The sequence below is a fragment of the Leptonychotes weddellii genome, chromosome 3 (genome assembly GCF_054177405.1).
Source record: "Leptonychotes weddellii isolate Sample4059 chromosome 3, ASM5417740v2, whole genome shotgun sequence".
Classification (NCBI taxonomy): Eukaryota; Metazoa; Chordata; class Mammalia; order Carnivora; family Phocidae; genus Leptonychotes; species Leptonychotes weddellii.
In genome coordinates, this window is record NC_138371.1 from 55,920,030 (window position 1) to 55,933,462 (window position 13,433).

The 13,433-nt window shown below is 41.4% G+C and overlaps 1 non-coding gene across 1 annotated transcript; it reads right to left on the reverse strand.

Moving 5' to 3' along the window:
- Positions 1-559: 559 nt before the first annotated feature.
- LOC115940419 (U6 spliceosomal RNA) lies at positions 560-663 on the reverse strand. Its single transcript, XR_004075176.2, has one exon. It is a non-coding gene; the product is annotated as a U6 spliceosomal RNA (small nuclear RNA).
- Positions 664-13,433: the final 12,770 nt, after the last annotated feature.

The following is a 13,433-nucleotide window of genomic DNA, read 5'->3' on the forward strand; positions in this document are numbered from 1 at the left end:
ATTTTTAAGTAATCTTCACACCCAACTTTTGGCTTGAACTCACAACCCTGAGATCAAGAGTTGCGTGCTTCACTGACTGAGCCAGGCAGGTGCCCCAATAAGATGACTTTAGATAGTAAGTGGTCAAACATGTTTTTTTCAGCTTAATAGTTAGGGATTAATTATAATTCATATTTAAACCACTCAACTAGCACAGTAAAACCTTCGTTTCACAAGAGTATACTTTCTCTTTCAAAAGAAATGTATTTAAGTTTAAAAAATGAGAGGAGTTTAAAAATTAAATATGAATGTAGGTAGAATTCGGTTCTGCCAAAAATTGAAAACTTGGAATGTTGTGGAAAATTTCAAGGTAGCTATTTTATAATCTTCCTTCTTGAGGTTTAGGAGGTACATTTCATCAAATCTAAGAAAATTTTAATTATAAAATGAAGCATTATTTTATGTACCACAAAGAAACAAAATGCTACCAACTGAACTATGGCCCATGCTTTCTTAGCACTTAGAATTTTATGTTTAATGAAAGTGCTCTTTTAGACTTACCAGTCATAATTTCTTTTTTTTTAATATGGAACGCTTCACGAATTTGCCGGTCATCCTTGCTCTGGGGCCATGCTAATCTTCTCCGTATCATTCCAATTTTAGTACAAAGTGAGCACAGTCATCATTTTTTTTTTTTTAATCACATATTACAGTGCTCTGTTTCTGTGCCTTCCTGCACGTATAATAAGTTTGCATCTCAATTCATAGCACAGTGGAATCATTTTGAAGATATTTTAACAACAATAAAGCTCAAGTCCCGTGGTACTGACATTGCGCATAACTCAAATGAAGTGGCAGCCGAGCACCTATGACCACATTTTCGCATGTAGAGGCAAGGGCGCCCACAATACTTTTTTGCTGCCTCTGATTTCAGAAGAATAAAAAGGTGGGAAAAAATGTGCATCTTAGAATCAGTAACGTACAATAACACCACCTTCAAGGGTCTTCTTAAAGGTCACCGGGGATTGTTTCCTTTCTTGTGTCCCGGGCTTCTTCCGGGAGCAGAGATCACCAACCAAGGTGAGGTCATTTCGAAAGCCTTAGAGGAAAGAAGGCGTTGGATATCGGAATGCTGTGAGATTTCACACTATCCTGTGCTGTACGGGGTCCTAACTCAGTCACTAGCCAGGCTGGTGCAACGAGGCGACTTCTTCACGCAGCAAATCATCACACAGTTGTGATCTATGTGCAACAGTCCCAATCAAGTCAAGAGTAGAGTTTATGTAGGATTCCCCTCTGTGGCTTCATTACCCATCATGCCTTGCACAAACCAGGTTATAGATGAAAGACAGTTGACAGGACAGTGAATTGTAGATAATTTACAATCTCATTCCTCAGTGAAATAATACTGATCTCTCAGTAGTGATATCCGCTAATAAATGCTGCTTATGAATGGCATTATGAGGACTTGCTATCAGCCAAGCACTGTTCTAACTGCTTTACTTCGCTTAACTAATTTACTACTTAACAAGCCCCAAAGTAGATACTGTTATTATCCTGACCTTACATATGAGGATGCTGAGGCATGGCGTCGTCACTTAACTTGCCCAGGATCACACAGTTGTGAAATGTCAGAGCCAGATTTGAACTCAGGCAATTTGGCTTAGCATTCATGCACCTAACGTTATTGTCTCTACCATATAATACTGAAAAGTTGTCATAAAAGAATAAAAACAAATATGATTATCTAAATCTGCAGATATGTAGTAAATGTATAAATAAACCATGCTCTCTGGATTTTCAATAAACATTTGTTTATTGGTTGTTCAAAGAATGAGGCAGAAAGAAGTACTCCACGGTATGTTAAAATTAACAGTAGCAAAACCCACACAATCAACAAATGCTCTGAAGAGGGGGAGGGAGGACTGATCTTAAGACAGTGACCGTGAAGTTGAGGCAAAATGTCAAACCAAAGCAAGAAGTTTCAGGCTCTCCAAAGAGCCCCTACAGCGGATACATTAACTCAGCGTGTAAAAGTCCTCACGTGTGCCGGTCAAGGGTTAAATTCAGGCCTTATTTTGACCACACAACCCTGAGACAACATTTGGAATTAAGGGAGCTACAACAATGAATTACCTTGAACTGAAATCAAGTATCACGAAGTCTTGTCATTGTCTGGTCTGGATCCCGGCAGGCTGTGGTGAGTACTGCGTTAGGAAAGCTAATTAAACCAAGGAATTAAATTTTTTCTTTTTTAAAGAAATAGCCATTGGGTGTTAATCAGCTGTAAAGAAGAAAGCAGAAAGCCAAGGGGATCCATAAAAGAGCTTTGCCCTGTAAGCACAGTTGCCCACCTCTGACCTCCATAACTGGGAAAGAATTTGGCTCTGGCGATATTCTCTGTGAAGTTAGCAGCTTGAATCACTGCCACCAGCAAATGAGTTTTCTCTCCTCAGAATGAACTCTCCTGAACCGCTGAAACAAAGGTCTATGTTCCTGAACAGCTATTGTTTGGAAAATTGCTAGAGATACTGCAAAATCTGCTCCTTTCCCCAACCCCCTTGCCTGGAAGCTGTGAGTTGTGGTATTTAGCCCCAGGTCCTATGGAACAAAACTCACAGAAAGGAAAAACTGGCTGGGCAAGTAGGTGATATGCCCAAGGTGAAAAGTGAAGACACACATAATGTTGAGCAAGTAATAAAGGAGGAGGGACTTATTTATTGTGCTACCTCTTACCTTTGAGATAATCCACATGACTGAATTACTGATTTTTGATGGCACCAGAAAGTGGTATTTGGGGACAGGCAAGGTCGAGCAGCTGGATTCTACTGAGTCTGAAGTCTTCTCTGAGTCAGCTGTAGTGAATGACTGACCAGCTGCCACAGGGTCATCATATTCAGAAATTTCCACTTCTCTCGTGTCAATGGTCTGGAGATTTTCACATAAAAATGCTTTAATACACATTACTGTAAAAACTGATAGATGTTCCACTACCATTTCTGGTCCTACTACTTCTATCACTACTCAAAACCGTCTCTTGATAGCTTGCCTTTTGTGAAAACACATTCCCATGAGGTAAGTTGGCTGGCCATAGCGTTACATCACTCTCTCCAGCGCCAAGGAAACCATTTAAGGCATTGTTGCAGGGGCGCCTGGGTGGCTCAGTTGGTTAAGCGACTGCCTTCGGCTCAGGTCATGATCCTGGAGTCCCTGGATCGAGTCCCGCATCGGGCTCTCTGTTCGGCAGGGAGTCTGCTTCTCCCTCTGACCCTACCCCTCTCATGCTCTCTCTCTCTCTCATTCTCTCTCTCAAATAAATAAATAAAATCTTTTTAAAAAAAAAAAAAGGCATTGTTGCAAATCCTCTTGTCAACGCCAGGCCCTGTTTAGTCACGTGGTTCCATAAAGACAACATATCACTTGGAGAGTATTCTAACTCATCCATTCGGATCCTATCCCGTTCAGTGTTCTGACTATACATGCTAACTATTTCAAATGAAATACCCCCTAGTCTGCTGAATGCTGAAAAATGGAGTCCTTTTGAAGAAACAAAAACCAAATCACGATAGAAATAACAATATTATTGTAGTATATTTATTTATTTTGGCATGCGCAGTTCCCGGCTCATAGTAAATACTCAATAAATATCAAATAACTAAAGCATAAATATGTGGTGGATATTGAATGCAGCTGGACATTTTGTATACCTCCCCCACCTCATGCTATCACTCACTGTCTTCCGGTCACTTTTTCTACGTCTTGGCTCCTGGACTGTTCTAGATCTCCCCATATCCTGACCCTACTGTGATAACCAAGGTGCAAGTAGTCATCCGAGGGCTGTTTCAGTTCCCTCCACATTCTTAGGGGCACATGATCTAGATCTCCCTCCTCTCCGCGTCTGCAGCATGTTACCTAGGGGCTGGGGGTGTGGGGTGGGCATGTGGGAGCACGTGGGCTTGTCCGCCAGCTCCCGGGACTCCTAGAGGCCTTCCTAGGGGACCCCTCTCTCTTCGCCCCTTCACCTGTCATGTGTCACCCATCCATTACATTCAGGTGGCAGCAGTTACTCCTGTACAAGAGAGCCCAGAGACAGTCCCAACAGAGAAAACGGACACGCGACATAGACAGTTTTCTAGGGAAAATACACAAAGCTCCAAGAAAAAGAAACAAAAAGAACAAATCCCACTTGTTGCCAAAGAATACAAAATGAAAAGGATTAGGGTATACCTAGCAGAATGACAAAAAGTAAAAGGAATTGGGAAAGGCACACTTACTGTTTGGGGAAAGTAAATCCATACAACTTACTGGAGGACAATTCGGAATACGTATAAAATCCTTAAAAGAAAGATAGTGTCGGGCGCCTGGGTGGCTCAGTTGGTTAAGCAACTGCCTTCGGCTCAGGTCATGATCCTGGAGTCCCGGGATCGAGTCCCACATCGGGCTCCCTGCTCGGCAGGGAGTCTGCTTCTCCCTCTGACCCTCCCCCCTCTCATGTGCTCTCTCTTTCTCTCTCAAATAAATAAAATCTTTAAAAAAAAAAAAAAAAAAAAAGAAGGATAGTGTCAAATTCAGGAATTTCACTTCTAGGAATTTTCCAAAGGAAAAAGAAATTAGGTAAGATGTATAGTTGACCCTTGAATAACACAGGGTTGAAATGCGTGGATCCACTTACATGTGTATTTTTTTTTTTTTATAAATACAGTACAGTGCTGTAAATGTACTTTCTCTTCCTAATGGCTTTCCTAATAACATTTTCTTTCCTCTAGCTTACTTTATTATAAGAATACAGTGTCTAATACATATAATATAAATGTGTTAACTGACGGTTTACATTATCAATAAGGTTTCCAGTCAACAGGAGACTATTAGTAATTAAGTTTTCGGGGAACCAGAAACTATATATGTGGATTTTTGACTGAGCAAGGAGTTGGTGCCCCTAACTCCTGCATTGGTCAGGATCAACTGTATATACAGGGACGTTCAATATAGCAATATTTATAATAGCAGAAGCAGGAGTTTGGTAAAATAAATTGTACTCCATTCTTAGAATTCTGTGTGATCATTAACATGATGTGTGTGTTTGTGTGTGTGTGTGTGTGTGTGTATATATATATATAGATATAGCTATACAGATATAGATATTTGACATAGGAATTTTTGAATATTGTGTTCAGTGAAAAAGCAGACCACAGGACAGGTGACTGGATGTGATATTTTTGCAAAAAGATTTCTCGCATGCTTACGCTTAAAGTCTGTAGGGATATATATAAAACAGTAACAGTGGTAAGAACACAGACGATCTACATTTTAATCTTTCTTCCAATATACATTTGTGCTTTTTGGCAAAGTAAGTGTGTTATTTCAGCAATAAAAAATAATTGCTCATGTGCAGTAAGAAAACAAAGAGAGGTTTTCATTTTTCTATTCCCAATAAGAAAACCCACAAAAATTATAACATTTTAAGTTGAAAGTGTTCTTAAAGACTACTTTAACCCTTTATTTTACAAATAAGTGGACCGAAGCCCTGGGAGATTAACTGAGTTGCCCGAAGATGTCACCCCAGGCCACTTCAGAGTGAGGCACAGAGTCAGAATCTGAACCCAGAACAGCAGTTCATTGCGCTTTCTCAAGCAACACGGTCCTTCTGAAGGGGGCTCAAGCACAGAAGTGTTACCAGGAGGGCTGAATGGCAGCCCGGTCTGTGGGCACAGCCAGTCGCTGGCTCTCAGTAGGTCTTGAAAATGGCCCAGAGCATGGCCGGCTGAACAGCTGAAAGAAAACTTTCAGAGCACGAAAAATGTTCCACCAGTCTGCCTGACAAGCTGTATTTTCCCATTTGGTAGGTGAAATCCTCTACAGAAAATGCTGCACTATAAAGAGCGCCTTTCTCCGAGGTGTGAGCGACATCTTTCATGAGGAAGGCTCTGAGGTGATCAGTTGGATGCCAGGAATAATTAAGCAAGCCCCACAGCCAGGAGAGGACTAATGCAGAGCCTCCATTCAGTGTAGGGTGTACCAGATGAATAGATCAGCTGAGATCAATTACAAAAGTAATTAGAGATTCTTACTCATGTGTGTTGCCCTTGCCACAAGGTTAGTTCTTGGGGTGACATTGAGAGGCCTCGCTTCTTCAGTTTTGGGATCCGGGTAACACTCTGGATTGATTCCTGCATCTTTACATCTATCTAGGAGGCAGTTAGCCCTCGCGCAATGGAGCTCTTCAACAGTGCTCGCTCCTCTGGTCCCTTCACCCCGCCTCGTTTAGACTTGGATCAAGATCCAGTCAGATTTAAAATCATTTTCTTCTGGTCAGGCCAAGGGCCATATTAGCATCTCTGAGCTGGTCAGCAGAGTATTTTCAGTTCAGGAACACCCTCAGCTGCTAAGCTGATCTGGCAGCTATATATTTTTCCTGAACTGGTCTCAGGTACCTTTTCCTTGAATCGATCTTTTCTCCTTGCTTTCCAGGGGGTCCTGGGCTAGGACGGCTCAAGAGCTTATCAAAATGTGAACCGTACTTCCATTGGCATGGATTGGGTTGGGCTTGTATCACGGAAGAATGCATAACATCTGGCTAACATGGAGAACAGTTTCTGGTCTGGAAGTAGACCCCCTAGGTGTGGTGTTATAGCAGCTTTCTGTGTCCTCAGAGACTCAGCCGGCTATTTTTTTTATTTGCTATATTGATCAAAGTGGCTTCTAGTCCCAGTGCCATCTCATGATACTGAGAGTTCCAGCCATTTCGACCCATTCCAGGCAGCAGAAAGGATGAAGAGCCGAAATTACATGAAAACAAGTTCCAGCGGAGCCTTGTTAGCCTGGGAGGCATTGTCTTCTTAAGGTGACTTTGATCCTACGTACTCTGATCCAGAATGTATTTCTCTGGCATTTTAACTTTTAAGAGGCAGGCATTTCCCTCACTTCCCATTTCTGACACCTTACTGTAGTCCTAAACTATTATAACCAGGATTATCTTAGAGTAAATGATCTCCTTTTACCTCTCTCTAAGTTCCAGGCCAGGATTCCTCCAACTTGTCCTAATGCATCTCAAACAGCCCAGATCTGCCAGTGCAAAATACTCTATCCCTAAAGAAGTAGCCTGTTATTCCTCCTCTCTTCACTTTTAAGTCCTGATTTTACTGATCAAGTCTCTTAGAGACTTTTCCCCATACTTAACATTATAAAGAACTTCCTCATATTTAATCTAAGTGCTTCAAATATAACTCGAACCCATTTTATGTTTTACCTACTTTGGAAATGGAGACCAATTAGCTCTATTGGACCTAAATCTAAGACTATACTTTCAGTGGTTTGTATTATATCTAAATCTTAGAAATAAGACTTTAGTTAACAGGTGAGATATGGTGGATTTATTTAGATTTCTATTTGGGGGGAGAGGATTGCAGGGAATTGTAGTATTTTTTTTTAAAGATTTTATTTATTTGAGAGAGAATGCACAGAGGGAGAGGGAGAGGGAGAAGCAGACTTCCCGCTGAGCAGGGAGCCTGATGCTGGACTTGATCCCAGGACCCTGAGATCATGACCTGAGCCAAAGACAGACACTTAACCAACTGAGCCACCCAGGTGCCCCAGGAATTGTAGCATTTTTAAAATACTATTTAACAGGGGCGCCTGGGTGGCTCAGTCGGTTAAGCGACTGCCTTCGGCTCAAGTCATGATCCTGGAGTCCCGGGATCGAGTCCCGCATCGGGCTCCCTGCTCGGCGGGGAGTCTGCTTCTCCCTCTGACCCTCCTCCCTCTCATGCTCTCTGCCTCTCATTCTCTCTCTCTCTCTCAAATAAATAAATAAAATCTTTAAAAAAAAATACTATTTAACAAGCTAGAAAATACGTTGGAAATATAGTGTCTATAAGCACTGTACTTCCATGGCTCAAAAACTCATGCAAACATTTGAAGATATCAAGGTCCAATCTTGTGGCTATGACTTGTAGAAAGGGCTAGACTGCCTACTTCAAGGTCATGCTAATATAACTCCTCTAGGAATCAGTGACAGATATTCCATGCCTGGTCTTGTTTATCTGTGATAAGAATTTAGTATACCGGAAAATTTCTCAATACCTGAATTAACCCTTTGTAAATCTAAGATTTTAATTAAAAATAAAATTCTGAGGAGCAAAAAAAACTTGAGAGGAACCATGCCATATTGAAAAAGAGTATGATCTATAGAGCCAAAGAGACCTGGATTCAAATCCTAGTTCTGTCACTTAATGGCTATATAGTTCTGAAGTCACTTAGTTTTTCTGAGCCTTGGTTTTTTCATCTGCCTAATGGTATCAATCATACCTGTCCTGCAGGTCGGGGGCAAAAGTTTGGGAGGTATATTGCACTAAGCTGGTAGACTGTAAATTGTTTACTCCATAAACGTTTCTAGATTTGAAAACTAGGGACATGGTAGGCTTCATGAGGATTGGACAGTGTCTTTTTTAGGGACAAGCTGGTCAAATCAAGATTTCAGTCATTGGGCACCTGGGTGGCTCAGTTGGTTGAGCTTCCGACTCCTGGTTTCAGCTCAGGTCATGATCTCATGGGTCATGAGATGGAGCCCTACATAGAGCCTCAGCACTGCACCAGTAGGGCTCAGGGCTCCGAGCTCAGCAGGGAGTCTACTTGAGATTGCTTCCTTCTGCCCCTCCCCCCACTGGCACAGGTATGCTTGTGTGCTCTCTTTCTCAACAAAAAAAAGATTTCAAACTGTACTGAGGGGGAAAGAAAGAAAAGCCAAGATAAAACTGTAAAACAAATTCTGTGAAAGGCATCAGGAACTTCTATTTTTGTTTTGAATTTCTTTGTCAGGGCAAATTCCCTTCAGACAGGAAAAAGAAGAATGGGGCAAGTTCTGACATAAGGAAATGAGCTCAAATAGGGGAGAAGAGCTTATGGGCTCACCCAGCTCAGTGGTTCTCTGTCCCGGCTGCACCTGAGTATCATCTGAGGGGCTTACAATTATTGATGCTTGAGCCTCAACCACAGAGCTTCTGATTCTGTGGGCACTGGGAATTAGATTTTAAAAAACCTCCACCCGCTCTTCAATGGCTCTTAACTCGCTGGCACACTAGAATCACCTGGGTGCTTAAAGAAGCAATACCCTGCTGGTGCTCCACCCCAGAGATGCTGATTCCATTGGCCTGTGAAGGGACCCAAACACTAGTAGTTTTAAGGTTGTGCGTCTAATGATTCAGGTGATTCTAATGTGCAGCCAGGGTTGAAATCCAGTGACCTAGATGTTCTAAATTAGCTTGAGTGACCTAACCTGGATAAGTTTCAGAGTATTGAAAACACTTGCAAATGAAATCGCGAACCCCTCTGATCATCTTTAAGGAACTGTGAAGAATGTGTTGGAAGAATATTTGGGGTGGCTTTGGAAAGACTCGAGATGGGCAAATATGATCCCAATTTTCAAAAAAGTCCAAAAAAAAAAAAAAGGTACTCTAATCTGTAGTTCTAGCAACTTGGCATTAAGCCCAGGCAATATTTCTTTTTATTACAATATAGTTTATCAATAGCAATCAATACGAGCTTGCACAGGTTCAACAAGAGACACATCAAACTAACTGTATTCCTTACTTCAACAAAAGTGCCTGACTTCTGGATAAGGGGCATGTAATGTATAAATTCACTAAAGGTACAGTAGTCCCCCTTATCCACAGGGCAATATTCCAAGGCCCCCAGGGGATGCCCAAAACTGTGGGTGGTACTGAACCCTATATAGGCTATGTTTTTTTCCCATACATACACACCTATGATAAAAAGTAATTTATAAATTAGGTACTATAGAAGGTTAACATATCTAATAATAAAACAGAACAATTATAACAATACATTGTAATAAAAGTTATGTGCATGTGGTCCCTCTCCCTCTCAAAATATCTTCTTGTACTGTACTTACCCTTGTGATGTGAGCTGATAAAATGCCCATGTGATGAGATGAAGTGAAGTGAATGATGTAGGCATTGCGACACAGTCTTAGGTTGCTATTGACCTGACAATATGTCAGAAGGAGGGTCATCTGCTTCTGGACCGTAGTTGACTGCCAGTAACTGAAACTACAAAAAGCAAATCTTCAGGTAAGTGGGGACTACTATATGTGGCAAAATTGTGTGTGTGTGTGTGTGTGTATGTGTTAAGGAACCAAGATCCATGCTTCTCAAATTTTATTGTGCAGTGAATCCCCTGAGCATCTTGTTAAAATGCAGATTCTGATTCTGTAGGTCTAGAGTGGGGCCTGAGAATCTGCCTTTTACTGAGCTCCACAGTGTTGCACTAGCCCACATGCCACACTTTGAGTAGCAAGAGTGTAGACTGCATGACAGTAGTTAGGTGGATTAGTAAGCAACTGAATAGCTATATCAAAAGAAGATTGGGGCACCTGGGTGGCTCAGCTGGTTGAGCATCCAACTCTTGGTTTCAGTTCAGGTCATGGTCTCAGGGTTGTGGGATCAAGCCCCGGTATCGGGCTTCACACCCAGTGATAAATCCACTTGGGTTTCTTTCCCTCTGCTCCTCCCCCCACTTGTGCACTCTCAAGCTCTCTCTCTCTTAAATAAATAAATCTAAATAAAAAGAAGATTGGTCAATGGGTGACTGTCATTCTGGAGGAAGGTTTCTGCAGTTGGGATATAGTTTTAAGAATATTAATAGTGGCTTAGACATTTCCTAGCTGCTTATCCAATTTTCAGAGGACATAAGGAGAGCTGGTTGACATGAAACTGGAAGAGCTGACGACAGAATCAGCATCCAAATAGCTCTCAACAGGGGCTTCTTCTCTGACCCAGCAAGAAGAGATGGTTCATGTCACATTCTTTTAAAGCCTGCTTTCCAACTGACTGCATTACTAACTAGATGAGTGGACTCAGGTAAATCAGGTAACCTCTTGGACTCCCTGAATCCACACTACTAACTAGATGAGTGGACTCATCTGTAAAACAAATGGGATTCTTAGCTCGAATTCTGTTCACGGCATGTGACAGGAAACTCACTCAAATTAGTTTAAGAAAAAAAAAAAAATAAAGACATGCATTGGCTTCTTTGGGCACAGTTAAAGCCGGTAGGTCAAACTATATTATCAAGGTACTCTCTCTTTCTCCCTCTCTCTGTTCTGCAGGACCTCCCGTTCTTCAGGCCACCTGCAGGCCTTGTCATGTGATGGGAAGAAGGCTTGCTAGTTTAAAAAGATCTAGCTACCATAGAAAAGACTCTAGAGAGTACTCTGGGGGTCACATATCCACTTCTGCACCAACCACTGAGGCCAGCCGGATGGCGTGCTAGAACTGATCCAGCTGTCAGTGGCCTAACTCTGTGGAAAAGGGTGAGGAAGGAAGTTTCCTGAGAGAGGGACAGCTGGGCAGTACCCCCGTGTGTCTACCTGAACCCTTCTATCCATCTTATCAGTCTGTCATTTCATCCATACAGCCCATAGAGGAGTTTCTACAGGTAGTATTTCCATCACCTGGAGTCCACTAGAAGTACATGAGACTTTGGCCACAGGAATTTTGAAAGTCTAGTAGGTCTTGCTATACTCGCCCCAAGAAAGGACTCGTGAAGCATTTTATGGGGTGCTTTTGGAGACCATTAAATAAAATGGTTTTGTCATAAAGCAGCTGGGAGTTTATCAGTTGAATAAAAATATAAGAGGGCCATTTCCATGAGCCGGCTGGTAGAAGTCTTATTAAAATGAGCAATAGGAGCCAATACTAGCAGTGAGAAAAAATATGAACAAAGATCTTAATAGACTTCCATAAGGTGGTTCCCAGGGCAACCTACCAGTGAAAAGCAGGAGCTGTTACTTTGGACGAGCTGATGCAGAAAATGAGTGTGTCAAAGGCGGTCTTGAAGCTGTCATTGTGCCTGTTTTCAGGCAGGGACTTCCATTCGTCCAGCAGAGAATTCAGGGCGGTGGGCACTTTCTCTGGCTATACCCACAGCTGCAGGAGGGTGACTTGACAAGGTGCCGCCTACGACTTCAGAAGCCACTGGGCCTTTGCCCTGAGGTATTTAAGATGGGGAGAAAACCTTTCATTCACTCCCTAAAGGTAATTTACAGAGCAATTATCACTGGGAAAGGTAACATAGGGATGGCACAAGATCCTATCATAAAAATAAGCTTTGCTCAGACACACTCTGAATGTCTAAAGGTGAGAGGAGGAGAAAGGGAAAAGGAGGTTAATGGGACTGAAAGCAAACTTTGAATCCCTGACACTTTAGCCTGGGGTCAGTTCTTAGGAGAAGTGTTTCCCTGCATAAAAAATGTCTGGGAAAAGCTTACTATGGCCTAGTTTAAAAGGGAAAAAAGTAGAGGAAAGATACTGTTTTCAAGTACTTACATGTAAGAAATCTTTTAATGGGCTTCATCTATAGAAAATAAAGATTTTCTGAGAAGTGGGCCACAGTAATACATTCTAGTCCAGGGTCTAGTTTCAGGTTACTGAAAGGAGATGTTGGGATGATCAGAGCACCATATTCAAGGAAGACTTTGAAGGGAAGATGGAGCTAGGTTTGGTGTGGGTGAGACTAGGGGGGCTGCCTTCTTTTGAGTCATCTTTGTGGCCTATTGTACTTTCACATAATAAACGAAATCTCAGAAATCTTCCCTTTAATTTCACTTATTATTCTTCTAATGCCATTCATGAGGCAAGGCAATCCATCTAATTAAGTGTACTTGTATATGCAGGTGTTCCCATTAGAGAAATAAAAATCAATGGCAGATTGTGCTAATTTTCACAGCCAACAATATTGGCCCACATTATTGGACTGTTATTATAGTTAGTTTGCTGTCTGTTTATCTGTTGCTAACTTTTTTTTTTAATGATAGCATCAAGTGTAATTATCAAGTAATCTTCAGGGCATAAAAAGGAGCTTCATTCAACTCCTCAGTAATAACAGTCATTACTGTACTCTCTAAAAACAATTGGCTAGTTACTTGTAGCTTCCAAAGAGCTCCCCAATCCGGAAAACTGCAAATTACATAGTAATGATTATTGAGGTTCTGTGGTAACTCCAGTCATAATTTCAATGTAATTGGTAGAGCACAAATAACTATGAATTATGTCATGTATACAATCTATTTACAGGGAACTCACACAGTTATTTGTGGTATGAATAAAGCAAAACTTAAATTGAATGTTAATTTTAATAAAAATAACTTTTATACCTCATTTTCATTTGAATGGATACCATCTGTTTTCAGGTGCTAGTAGGGAGCAAAGAAAAAAAAAAAGAACTTTGAAAATACAATTATTTGTTGTTTCCACCTTTTCAAATTTAATGCTGAAAGCCCATGAGTGAAACAAGAGACTTTGATACAGATTATTCTCCACCGCAAGGGGTTATCAAAGACATTAATAGACATTAATTAAGAATATTTTCCTAAGCATACTAAGAAAGCTCTTGGATTTCAGTCTGGTGTCAGATTTGAGGTCATTGTCTAAGTTGAGGAT